General features: G+C 40.6%; 1 protein-coding gene and 1 long non-coding RNA gene across 15 annotated transcripts in view; one reads left to right on the top strand and one right to left on the bottom strand.

Moving 5' to 3' along the window:
- LOC138105009 (uncharacterized) overlaps positions 1-9794 on the top strand; it is a 43392-nt gene extending 33598 nt beyond the window's left edge. For both annotated transcript variants that reach the window (XR_011148355.1, XR_011148354.1), the window contains exons 2-5: positions 5663-5764; positions 7354-7556; positions 7639-7797; positions 9096-9794. This is a non-coding gene — a long non-coding RNA (uncharacterized lncRNA). The remainder of the gene's footprint in view (positions 1-5662; positions 5765-7353; positions 7557-7638; positions 7798-9095) is intronic.
- DLGAP1 (DLG associated protein 1) overlaps positions 1-12746 on the bottom strand; it is a 254699-nt gene that overhangs the window by 55209 nt on the left and 186744 nt on the right. The window lies entirely within an intron of this gene.

Below are 12746 nucleotides of genomic sequence, written 5' to 3'. Positions count from 1 at the left end.
TCAGGCTGGCTTGGAAAATGACTTGTGGTTTATAACCATGGCTTGTTCCCTTCAGGTTTGCCTCATCTTCCAGGTTAAAGTTGCAGCTGGTAGTGTATCTGAGAGAAGGGAGGAGCATGTAAGAACCAGAGTATTCCCAGTGCGTTTCCACTGGCTGGCCCTGGGATCTGCAGGTAGTAAACACAAGCACTTTCCCTAAAAGGACCTTGCTTGGCAGGATGCCAAGGGAAAAAAAAGGGACTATTGCTGAGGTGGGGAGCAAAAAGAAGTTATTCGCTGGCAGAGGAGAAAGGAAAGAAGGATGCTGAAAGGGTACTGGGCAGCTGCTTTTCCGGCTGCTATGGGAGCCAAGGGAAGAGCCTTTGATCTGCTGAGCAGGCCTGGGCTTGCCGCCAGGACCTACATCCTTTCTCCAGCACTGACAGCAGGCTTCCTTGCTAGCTCCTCTCTGATTGCCGAGTCAAAAAACAAGTGACGTAATTCATACAGGGACCTCACTGAAACGTTTCTATTATCACCAGCTCTGCAGAAAACATATGCTACAGATGCCTCAATCTGAAATTATCTTCTTGTCCAAGGCAGAACAAAAAGGCAAAAAAACCCATGAGGTCCTCTGGATTACATCTTGCAAAGCCTCATAAAACCCCTTCTGGCATACTGGGGGATTAAGCAAACCTATTGGTTCTACAGGGGAACTACCATGTCTGCATAGCACCTTGGCCAAGCAAGCCCTCCTCCAAGTGTTTAAGTGTTATTACCTCTTGTGACTGGGAGATTGAAATAGGAATACTGATTCCAAACCTAATATAGCTTCCAGTCCAGTACATCAAATGCCATCAAGATGGCATTTACTAAAGAATGAGCTGTTTCAGAATAATTGCCAGCAAGGTTTAGTTTAGAGTGATGTGGAGACCACCCTGCTTGATCTGTGGTGTTGCCCAAGAAAGGGGGACATGAAGGCAGCAGTGCTTCTCAGCTCTCAGACCAAAACAACCAGAGTATAGAGAATTTCCTCCAGCATGTCTTTAGTCCTTGCTGGCGTAACATGCTGTTGCCATCACTGCAGGTAAATTCTGCTTGGACATGACCCAGGCTTACATCTTACTCCAGAACCAGCCAGAATGTGAAAGTCTCATCACTTGAAGCACAGAAACATGCTATGGTCTATGAAGCAGAATCGTATGTTTTTGCATGATTAAACCAAAAGTTTGCTTTACCTTCCTTGCAGCACAACAGCTTTTGCACTGTTGTTTCCCCTTCCTTTTGATGCTCACCATCACTACTGAGAGTACAACCTGGCAAGATACTGGAAGTACTAACTCAGGAGTTTGGATGGTGCAATAAAGTTAATGCAACCAAGCATTTCTATTGTCTCAATAATGCTTCCATCTTGCTATCAGGTACTGGTTGCTCTGTGTTAATGCTGCTTGCATGGCAGTGGCAGCTTCTCTCAGGCAGGGTCCCCTGCAAGATTAGGTCTCCCCTAAGCCTTCTTTTCTCAAGGCCAAGCAAACCCAGTTATTTCCTCATATGGCAGACTTTCAAATCCTCTGATCACGCTTGTTTCCCTTCTCTGGATGCTTTCCAGCCTGTTCACATGTTTTTAGTCCATGGAAAGTTCCAGAAGACACTACCTCCCTCCCTTTCCCCTGAGCCGCCTGCCACACGAGCTTTGAGTGAGCTGAAGTTTGCTCTTCTAAAGTCTAAAACCTTTGGTTTAGTACTAACCTTCAGCAAGCCCAGCCAAATCCCAAACTCCACAATGCTGTGATCACTATAGCCAAGGCTACCACTGACCAAGATATTTCAAAGCAGGTTTTCTTGGTTTGTGAGTCCAGCAGTGCCTCATTCCTGCTTGGCACATCTCTTACATTTATGAGGAAGTAATCCTCTTAGGCACTCCAGGAACTTGATGGATGACATGTGAGCTGCTCTCCTGTTCTTCCAACAAATGTCTGGACAGCTGAAATCACCCACATGAACCAGGTTCTGATAACCTTCCAGAGCTTGCTTAAGTGACCCAAATATGGCTTTGTTGGTCTTATTGTCTTGGTTTGGAGGTCAGTAGAAGTTGCCTACTGAAAGATCCCCCTTGAAGAGAACTTCTCTGATCTTGACCCAAAGGCATTTTGTAGGGCTGCCACAGTTGCCATGGTTGACTTCTACGCATCAGAAGTGCCCCATAACAAAGAGCAAGACTCCTCCACTTCTGCCCTTCCTGTCTTTTTGAAACAGCTTCTAGCCATCCACCACAATCCTCCAGTCATGTGAATTGTCCCACCATTTTTCAGTTATTCCTATGAATAACTCTGCTCTTGATGAAACCCTTAGTCCCTGGTGCCACTTGGGGCACCATTTTAAATCTATGGTGCTGTCTGCTGCTGTTCATGTGGACAGAACCTGCAAAGACTTTGTGCTTTTTTGCCTCCCCTCTTTCAGACATTGAGAAGGCATTTTAAACACAAACATATTTATGAAGTTTGGGTGTATTGAGAAAAGAACAAACAACAGAATACCAGCAATGAGTTTTGAAATCACTGGCTAAATTTTGCCTTCTAGCACACACAATCAATATTTATAGAGTTTTTTTGGAATTTATGTACCTGGAACCCAGGTTTTTTTTCACTTGTGAGTCTCAATTTTGTGCAATTACTTACTAGTCTGATGTGATATCCTTTGCAATTCCTTAGTAGATTTTAATTTAATTGAAAAAAAATTTATTCTAATTTATTTGCATCATTGCTTCTTGAACTCACAGAGTAAAAACAAAACTAAATAGTTTTGCACATTTCATAAAAACAACAGATTTTCTTCCCTAGCCTTCTGCAATTCAATTTCAGCATTTTTGGCACACTTGTATCAAGCCCACACTTTAAAATAAAATGTCCATCAAATAGAAAAGAACAACACTGATCAGGAAAGAAATTACGTTCTCCATCTTCCAACTGCACATTGCAAAAGTTGCAGCTTCCTAAAAAGGACAACTTTGAAAAAGTAGTTGACAATTTTTAAGAGAACTGAACAATGAGATTTTCTTCTATGTAAATACTTGAATCTTAATTTTTAATTTGTCATCAGTAATAAACACAGGAGTGTTTCTACATGTCAGTAGATGGGTTTACAGGAACTTATCACATAACTAGAGATAATGCTGCAGAACAACTGGAAACACGCCGCAGCAAAGTGCTCCTCACTCTCTGCCCACAGCTGCATGGAGGGTTAAACTGAACAAGTCAGATGAAGGATTTGTTAGAATTATCACATGGCAAGGTATTAAAAAACTGCAATTTGGCCCAAAGAGGTGACACAAAAAAATCATTTTGTCATGACAGGCTTTGCCTCCCATTGGCTTTTTGAAGGTGGAGGCACATGATGACTTGTTTTTTCTTATGGTTGGGAAGTAGGTGTCCACAGCCTCCAACAGCCATTGTCACTCACCTTCTTGATGCTGTGTCAGCAAGAACCATCTGGACCTTCCTTCTGGAATTCAGGGCCAAATAGCCCAAATTTGAAGATCAGAAGGAAGACCTAATGCCAGTAGTTCTTCATCTAGTAGCTCTTCTTTCTATCCTGTTCCCATGCCTGTGACTCTGGCAAATGACTCATTCACTTGAAGAGCATCACATACTTAGAGAGCTTTCTAAATTGGTACCATCCAGATCCTGCTTAGCAAAGCAGGCTCCTGGGACATAGAGCTGGGACTCAGCCTGCTGGAGAACCAGATCAGGCTATATGCTTTTGCAATCTGGTGGTAATAGAAACCAGCAGGATATCTCCTAGGCCTCTTCTTCAGCCTGTTGTCAGTTCTATGTGTCTAGTATGTAACTGGCATCAGACAAAGGGAGGAAAGCCTATAGAGTCAGAAATAGAAAACACTCGCTAAACCAGATGCCTTGCAGCTATCATAGTTCCCACTTATTTTTGCACATCTTTAATAATTGCCAATCTGAAATGGAACCAGCTGACAAGCTGCAATATATAACAAATATGTTCATGTTTATATATGTCCCTAGTTTCCTTCCCCAAAAGTACACGTTTGAAAAGCCTCGTGTTGTGCAGCCTCACCCAAACATCTGCAATCATTTATGGACTAAAGCAGCCTGCCATCTCAGCCTAGGTTTTTCAGTGCACACTACAACTGATGTCATTTTGGTATTTTGTATTTTCAAAAGAAACAAACATGTTTCCAGGCAAACCACATCACAGAACATGCCACGGTTATCAGTTCAAAGAGCCTCACTGGCTCAGCAGCTAGGGCTGTGTTTCATCTAGTCTTCCTGAGGTCAGGCAGGGAAATGTTAGTCCAGGAACACACATCTGTGTGTATATACAAACAGCTTCAGTCTTCAGTTGTTCTCTCCTCTGCCCCCTGAAATAATCCTCTGCAAAGCACAAGGGTTGTCAAGCACAGGCTTGGCCAAGGGTAGACTTTCATATGAATCATGCTACATTCTGGAGTGGGTGTGTTTGGTGTGTCATTTTAGGGATGAAGGAAAACAGACTGATGGAAATGGAGATTGTTACTGCACTGTGCCATCACATTACTAAAAAGAGATCCCTTAAACTTATATACAAAAGTGTGTTCTGCTTATATTTTGTCTTTTTCATAGCCAACACGAGAACTAGGGTAATAAATATACTCCCTAAGGATCCCAGACTGTGTAAATAAGACAGGATTTGGGGTGGACCACTTAAACCTTTGCTTCTCCAATTTAGCAAAAGAAGCTAAACATAGTTTGGGTTCCCAAAGGACCCATCATGGATCCAGGCTCCAGTGAGTAACAGTGATTAGTCTGGACACAGCAGAGGCAAAATAGAACTGCCTCTGGGGCTGCTCCTGACTGACCTGAACATGGTTTGAGTCAGTAACCTCATGCAAATCCTGGGCTGAGGCCTATGAAACTTTTCTGAAGCAAATTCAGCTGCATAAATGAAACTAAGGTGTCCTAGTAAAGGGGATGAGTGGACACTAACACCTCAGCATCAGCAGGCATTGATTAAACACTTTGATGACTTTGATGACAGGCTAACAGTGCTAAAGCTCCATCAAGTTCTGAAGGCATCCAGTAAATTTTCCAAAGAATATCCTTTACTGAATTTAGAGGAATAAACTCTTCAGGGGACTCAAAGGAGTGAGGAGTTTTTAATATGTAAATCCTTTGGATTTACCTTGCTAAATGGGTTTGAACATAGCTGAGATAGGGAAAATACACTGTAGCAGAAATGTAGAGGTTGTATTTCAGATGAGGTAGAAGGGCTTCAGTTTCAGAAGACCATAAATATCAAATGAAATATTTTAATACCTTGATATAACAAACTCAGATAGAAATGAAGAAAACATAAAAGATGGCTGTAAGAGTGACTCAGAGTTTTACCCTTGGAAATCAGTCCCTGTGATGCCACTGGGACTACTATCCAGTGCTTCTCTTCCCTGTTTGTGGTCTGACATACAAAGGCATGCACTGATGTGACTAAAATAAATTTTATCATAGATTATATGTCCTCATGAAAGGGCTGCAAAGGGTGGGAGGCATTCAAAAGCACAGGTATCTAACAATGTGTTATTAAAGGAGATCTATATGAGCTTTACAAGCCATATTTTCCCAAGGGCAAGCTGATCTTTTTTTTCCTTGTTCTTACCATTGAAGATTTCTTTTCACAGACGCAGATCCTGAAAGATCCTAGTGAGAAATGACTCTTCATGTTACAAATGCCTCCTCTGCTGTCCTTACAATCTGCCTGGCAGAGCCTTTTGAGCTTTAAGGTAACATCACAATGTTTAGTTTTGAATGTAAGTCATGCTTGGCATTTCAGATTTTAACTGTTTGTAGTGCAAATATGACAGCTCCAATGTCTGCTGTTGCACTTTGGTCTTAAGAGGTATTCACCATGGTTTTATGTTTTGGATGATGACAACATATTTCTTCAGGTCCATAAAACAGTTTGTTTTGGATATCTGTACTTAATGGAGGACAGTTGCTACAGCCACAAGCTCCTGTGCAGCTTCTACCCATTCCCCAGCAAGCCAGTGTTCTGCAGGCCAAACATTAGGATTCATCATAAAAGCTGCTGTAGAAAAAATGTCATTTCCCATCACTTCAGTCCTGCAATGCTGTTGCAGAAGAAACACTTGCACTACTCAGGAGCTGTGAGCAAGTCACACACAAATGACACATGGACATGTTTAAAAGTCTGTAATGGAAATGTCCCCATTGAATGGGTTGTTCACAAAGGATCACTTCAGCTCCTTTCAGAGCATGTATTAAGGAAAAGGTTTGATGGTAGTTGTCTTCAGTGGTAGCAGTTTTTTTCCCCCTTTCTCTCTCTTTTTTATTATTTTTAAAAAAATTTAATCCATATTCACAGCACGGGTCTGGAAAACAGCTGTATTAGCAGAGTTGGAGGTAGAAAGAAACTGAAACTGGACCAAGGATACTGTATGACAATATCACTTCTGAAGACAGCATGCTACCACTAAAGTCCAACTTTAGGTGTGCAGAGAGCCTCTGTCTTTACACTGACTATGAGAACAGCCCAGGGAGTTTTATTTTCCTAATCTGAAGTTGGTTTTATAATAACTTTTACTTCATATTGTAGGAAGTATCAAATTTATACTTATACTGATTTTTACCTTCAAAATGTGGAGCAATTAATTACTTTGCAAGCAAGGAATCACACCTGACTTCGCTGAGATACTGATGTTTAAACAGAGTTGTAAAACCAAACCTACTTGAACATCTGGTCTGCACAGAGATTTCTGAGACTTTCATCTATCTACGTCATGAAATACCTAAATACAGTTCTCCTTCTCTACGCCAGTAGTTGAGGCAAGAGTGTGATCCCAGTTCTCTCAGGGTTCTTTCTTACCTATCGGAAGAAAAAGGTTTACTGCCTGGATAATTCATGTATGGTTCTGTTTTAATTAATCAACAATTAAACACCCACCTCTAATAACGCCCAGATCTTTTAAAAGATCTTGACAATGCAAGTCATCCACCCGGATGTATGAAGCGTCTTCTATGTTCGCCACTGTAACAATGCCAAGATCCTCTTTTTGTGCTGGTGAGCTCTGTAAAGCTGACACACCTAAGAAGAGAATAGGCTCATCTCCATTAGATCTTACACACCTGCAATAAAACTGTTAGGAAAAATAGTTTTGTTGCAGAATCCTTCACCTTGGCAGCATTGTGAAAGCCAGAGATACACAATTTAATGTTGGGCTCAGCTGGGATTTACTTTGATATTCATCAGTGAAAGGGTGATTTTTACAGAATACCCTTTTGAGAATAGAAAGAACTTTGAAGTCTTCTGCTGAAAAGACAGGTGAGCTGATCTTTGCTTCATATTCCACAGGTGACACTCAGTGTAATGGCTGTGGAAAGTTAAGCGCTGTTTCAACAACAGAAACTAAAAGCAGTCAGTGCAGAAGCATTCATTACATGCACGGAAGAAGCAGACAGTGACTCTCCACTTTAATCCTTTGTCTTGGAAGGTCAGCAGTGAATTGGAGAAGCTTTCCACCTGCCCCAGCATTGTGTGAAGTGTAATGGAATTGGGTCAGTTTTTTCATTGAAATGTTCTTCTAGAAGATACTGGCATAGATTCACTTTGGGGCTGACTGTGTTTTCTTTCAAACAGTTACTGCAAATTGAGCATCTGCAAGAGCCTCTGTATGGAGAGCCCAGGGGATGCACTTTTCCTGGTCGTGGCCAGCTGAAACTTCACGGGCAGAGGGCAGCCAGACTTTTAGCAGGCATAAAATGCAGGTATAGCTGCGGAAGGGGCAGCCTATCTCCAGTAAGTAGATAACCCACTTGCTTCTTTCCTATCTGGGTATCCAGATTTCCTTCCATGGAAGACTAGATCAGCTGGGGAGATGGTTGCAGCCTGGTCATTTTCCACATGCAGGACTCTGAGGAACCAGGACTCTGAGGGTACATGGACTTTACTAGTCAAGACACAGGCACTCTGACCGAGTATGGGCCTGTGTGGATGGACCAGGAGAAAAGACTCCTTTAATAAACAAGTGAAAAAGGTTACTTTTCTATTGCCTGCTATCTCAGTGTAGAGATACACTGAACTGCAAGGCTCTAGTATTGTGAAGAGATGTAAAAAATTTACTGGAGGGTGAGTGGGTGTTATGCAGCAACTGCTTGGTACAAAGAAGCAGTACATTGGAGTCAGCACTGAAAATCGGTGAAGAACACCAACTCTTTCAAATATCATTAGAATGAATGGTTTCACCATTTACATTTTGTAGAGTCATGTCACCTGAACATTTTTCTTTGGCTAGAAACCTCACACTATTTACAAACACTGTGTCCTGAGGCACTCCTTTCTCCAGTAGAACAATAACTCCCTCTGGTGTTTGCCTGCTATTGTTACTGCCTCAGCCACAGCCCTGGGAAACCCTGACAGAGGAAGGAAACCCTGTCAGATGATGTATGAGCACTCTTTCCTTAACCGATGGCATTTTACACTTTGGGCAGAAAGGCCATTGCACCCACAGGGCCGGCCCCAGAGGCGCTCAGGTCGGAAGGGAATATCACTGCATCGGGAAAAGTGGAATGCCGAACTCCGCTGCTGCCGAGGGCTCATGCTGCCAAAGACTCATTTACATGCTCCCTGCATTTATTTAATTACATCAACAGTAGGTTTATTGCAATGTGTCTGGATGCTTTATTTGATGAACGCTGGAACTTACCAATCCAGTCCCGAGAGGGTTGGGATACACATAGGGACATGTCAAATGGCTGGATGATAGTTCAGAGTTAATGAATTGCTGTGCTCAGCTCTTGGGACAGACAATGTGGAACTGTCATTCAGCTGCAAACATATTTACAGGAATGCTGCCACAGCTTTGAGGCTCAAATCTGACCTACAAGTAAGTTACAAGCTCACATCTGCAGGCAGAGGAAGCAAAATGAGATGCAAAAGAATTAAGCTCCTGCCCTTTGGACTAGACGTTATCTATCTATTGACATAATATGCTGACTGTCAATTTTCTTAATCTAAAATTTACTAGAAAATCTAAAATTTTAGTCTTAAATATATATTGCACAATAATTTTAAAGTACACAATAATTTTTTTTCAGATTTCAGCTGTAATCAGATGATGAAAACAAATCTCAAGACAAGATGAAAGACACTAAACATTTGAGTTATGCATTTCGCCAAAGACAAGAGGCTATTTTGATGGGCTGTTTAATAGAAATTTCTTCCTGGAATCATTCAACTGGATGCTCACTCCAAACAGCCCAGAGGCTTTTTACATTTGACCTAAATGTCTGGATTTTTTCTCTTTTCTTCAGCATATCACAGAACAGGAATCTGTAAGCTGATTATTGTTGCTTAATTCACTTCTGAATGCAAACATCTTTGCATATTTCAGACACTGCTATATATAGAGCTGAAATCAGAAAAGCTAAAAGAGCTTGAAAGCTCAATCTAAATCCCAACTGTCTGGCTCCCTGGCCAATGCCTTGTATTATACAAAGTGTGTAACCAACCTACACCTTTGATGTAAACCAACTCTCTTTTAATGTGCTGTAATCTCTTATTCCCTTTGTCTCTCAAATAATAATCCTCTTGCACATGGTAATCCTCAAAATCACATATGCTCTTTAAAGCTTTTCTTTTGGAAAGTGTTCACACCCATTTTTCTGGGCACTGGCAACTAAATATTACAGAAAACCTAATTCTTCTGACTTTGATCAAGACAGTCTGAATTTTTCATATTCCACATTTACTGCTTGGCTGGAACTGGGTCAACAAAATGAGTAAACAGTTTCTAGTTGTCCAACAGAACAACAGTGTGCGGACTGTTTGTTTGGCCAAGGCAGAGGCACAAGATGTTTGGGAGAGTTAACAGGAAACAAGTAAAATGACATTTTTTATTTGGGTTATAAAACAGAAAATGAAGTTTAGTCGTCTAGAATGATTTAAGAACATGTTCTCCTGGACTATTAAAACAAGCTAGTAAAAGAAATATTCTCACCTCCTCAGCAGTAATAATCATGCCCCCTAGCACTGGCTCCTGGACACTTACAAACATGCTACTGGCTACTCAAAGTTTCATTACTGTAAGGTTATATATTTTTAGATACTGCCACCTTAAATCAGAGGTAGAGGTTGAGACTAGACTTACTTAATCAGATCAGCATGTTGATTTAAATGATCTAATAATGACAAAAGGTGATGACTAGAATGGAAGTCGCATCAGGTCAGATGTAAGATCCTAAGTGACATAAACTGCATTAATCGCAGGACATGATGAATAAGAGTTCAAAAAGAGAGATCTTTTAAAAGGTCTTAGTAAGACCTTTGTATTTGTTGGCAAATGTGCACATTGCCATCAGGAATTCTTAGCAAGCTAGGAGGAGTGCTGAGGCACAGTTTGCAGTGATACAACAGCACAACCTGCTGATCAGACCACCTGGTATTGTCTGTCCAAGCCCAGCCAGTTTCCCTCACTCACTCCCCAAAAGACCAAGCACAGAAATTTCTCCTGGTTTGCTTTTTACAGAGAGTAGGGTTTGCTGTTCTGTCAGCAGGGCAGATCCTGGTTCTACTTCTGATGTCTAGGGGCGTTTTACTTTTTTGCCCTTGTTGGGAGGTGCTTCCCCCCATCCTTGGGCAGGTGAAATACCCCTCTGTGTTGATCTGTCCTACACAGACATGTTATCTCCCCTCTCCTGAGCCATCAGAGCTGGCAGAGTGAGAGATCAGTCCTGGGCTCTGGGTCAGCTGCTGACTCACAGCAGCTGCCCTGGGGATGATGGATACACAGACCTGAGCTGAACAGCACAGCTCTCTGGCATCTCCGGTTGGTGTTTCACTGTGCTTGTTATCTGATCCTGTCACTACAAGAGGCTTAAAGTTGCTCCTGAAGTCCTGTGGAACTCTCATTCTTGTACAAAATCAAATAATTTTGCACTTTCTTCCTACTGATTATAACCTATACCTCATGAGTCACAAACCAGAACACAAACTTCCCAGTTTTGAGAGTCTGAGGAAAGGGATCTTGATGATCTCTCAACCTAAGCAGCTTTGAACTTCTGATGTTTAGGGATGCTTCACAGACCTGCAGGTCCCTCTTTGTGGTAGCACATGTGTGGTAGCTCAAAGAACATCACCCAGGCATAACAAGAACAATAAATAGTACCAATAAACACTCCAAGCTGAAGTGGGCTGCATGTGGGAATCAGGCAGTACTATTTCTAAAAGAAAGGCAGGAAATTAGGCTCTCTTATATAATTTCAAATGTTTACAGTAAATCAGCAAAATTAATGGTTGTAGCAGATAGAAACTCTGCTCTGACTGAGAAATTCACTATACTCCAAGCAAACTAGCCAAATATTAATTTCCTTACAGCTGTTTTCACCATTTATTTCTTTGATTTCCCAAAACGATGTCAGCTGAATTTTCTCATGAGTGCAAACATTTGTGTTGCAAAAAATAAGAAACTCAAGGATTTAATCCATTTTTAGGAAATAAAGTTAACTTATCAACTATAAGTGCTAATCTTCTCATCTCACATGAAATCCAGACACTTCAGATAGATATAAAACACTTAGGTAACTTGACTCTTTGCACAAAGATTTAGATTCTAAACATTGACAGCAAACACCTGTCAAAAGGAACCAGGTTTAATTTGGTGAGCAGAAAAAAAGGGAGGTATAACACCAAGGTTACATCCCTAGGAAGATGCTGCACAAATTTTTTCATGCAGATGTATCAATGCATATAAAAAAAAGTAACCTCATCTCTTCCATTGCTCTCTCTAAGGAGGATCAAAAGTCCAGCCATCAGAGGGAGAAAGCATCCATCCTTGCTTTCTTTAGTCCTCACCTAGGTGATGACAAACAACACTAGTCTGCCAAATCTTAATTAATTAATCACTTTCCCAATCTTTGTTAGCAGTGTATTGATTAGACAAGCACAACTATTAAATTTTGAAATATGTTCCTTTGTTCAGTTTCTGAACTTTTAAAATCTGTGCGTTCACTCCTAAATCACTGCTTTAATGTTGATTGAAAGACATTTTCTTGAGGTAACTATATATATTAAAACAATTTTAAAAGATCTTAATTGAAATGAGGTTAAATGAACAGAAATTAAAATAGAAACAAATTTAAAACTATAGAATAGATGCTATTACTATGAGAAAAAGAAAACTTTAGTATCCAGATGGGAAGCTTAATGTTATCAGCACTCACAAGAGTAGAATCAGAAGGTCTAGAGTAAAACTCAAGTTCCAATTCCCTTTTTATTTCCACTTTTTCATCAGTGATACAGGGCTAATCATCCTTACTGTTCTCATTTGTGGCTTGTTGCAAGGATGAAAAATACAATGTCAATGTTGAGTACTAGTATAATTAGTTTTAAAAGTGGGAATGGAATAATGAAGATACATCATAAAAGTAAAGAAATTGGGTATTTGAAGCCATAAATGCACAACACTGAACACATCCAGAAATAGTAAAAATCTGGTGAGGAAAAGGAATGAATCTTTTTTTCTTCAGTAGCAATGAAGCAAAATTTCAGAAATCACAATATGTTTTTTTTTTTTTTTTTCCTGACATATTTACAATAAAGGTAGGTCCATTCTGAAAATCTTTATGGAACAATTTTTGAAAGTTAGTACTATCACAAGTGCAACTGTCTTTTGATGCATGTATGGGTAGAGTCTTAAGATTTTCGCTTTACAGAAGAGTGGTTGTATAGACAAAGAACAGGAATATGTA

This window comes from Aphelocoma coerulescens, chromosome 2 (assembly GCF_041296385.1).
Source record: "Aphelocoma coerulescens isolate FSJ_1873_10779 chromosome 2, UR_Acoe_1.0, whole genome shotgun sequence".
Lineage (NCBI taxonomy): Eukaryota > Metazoa > Chordata > Aves > Passeriformes > Corvidae > Aphelocoma > Aphelocoma coerulescens.
Note: the sequence above shows the minus strand (reverse complement) of the source record. Positions and strands in the feature narration are given on the sequence as shown.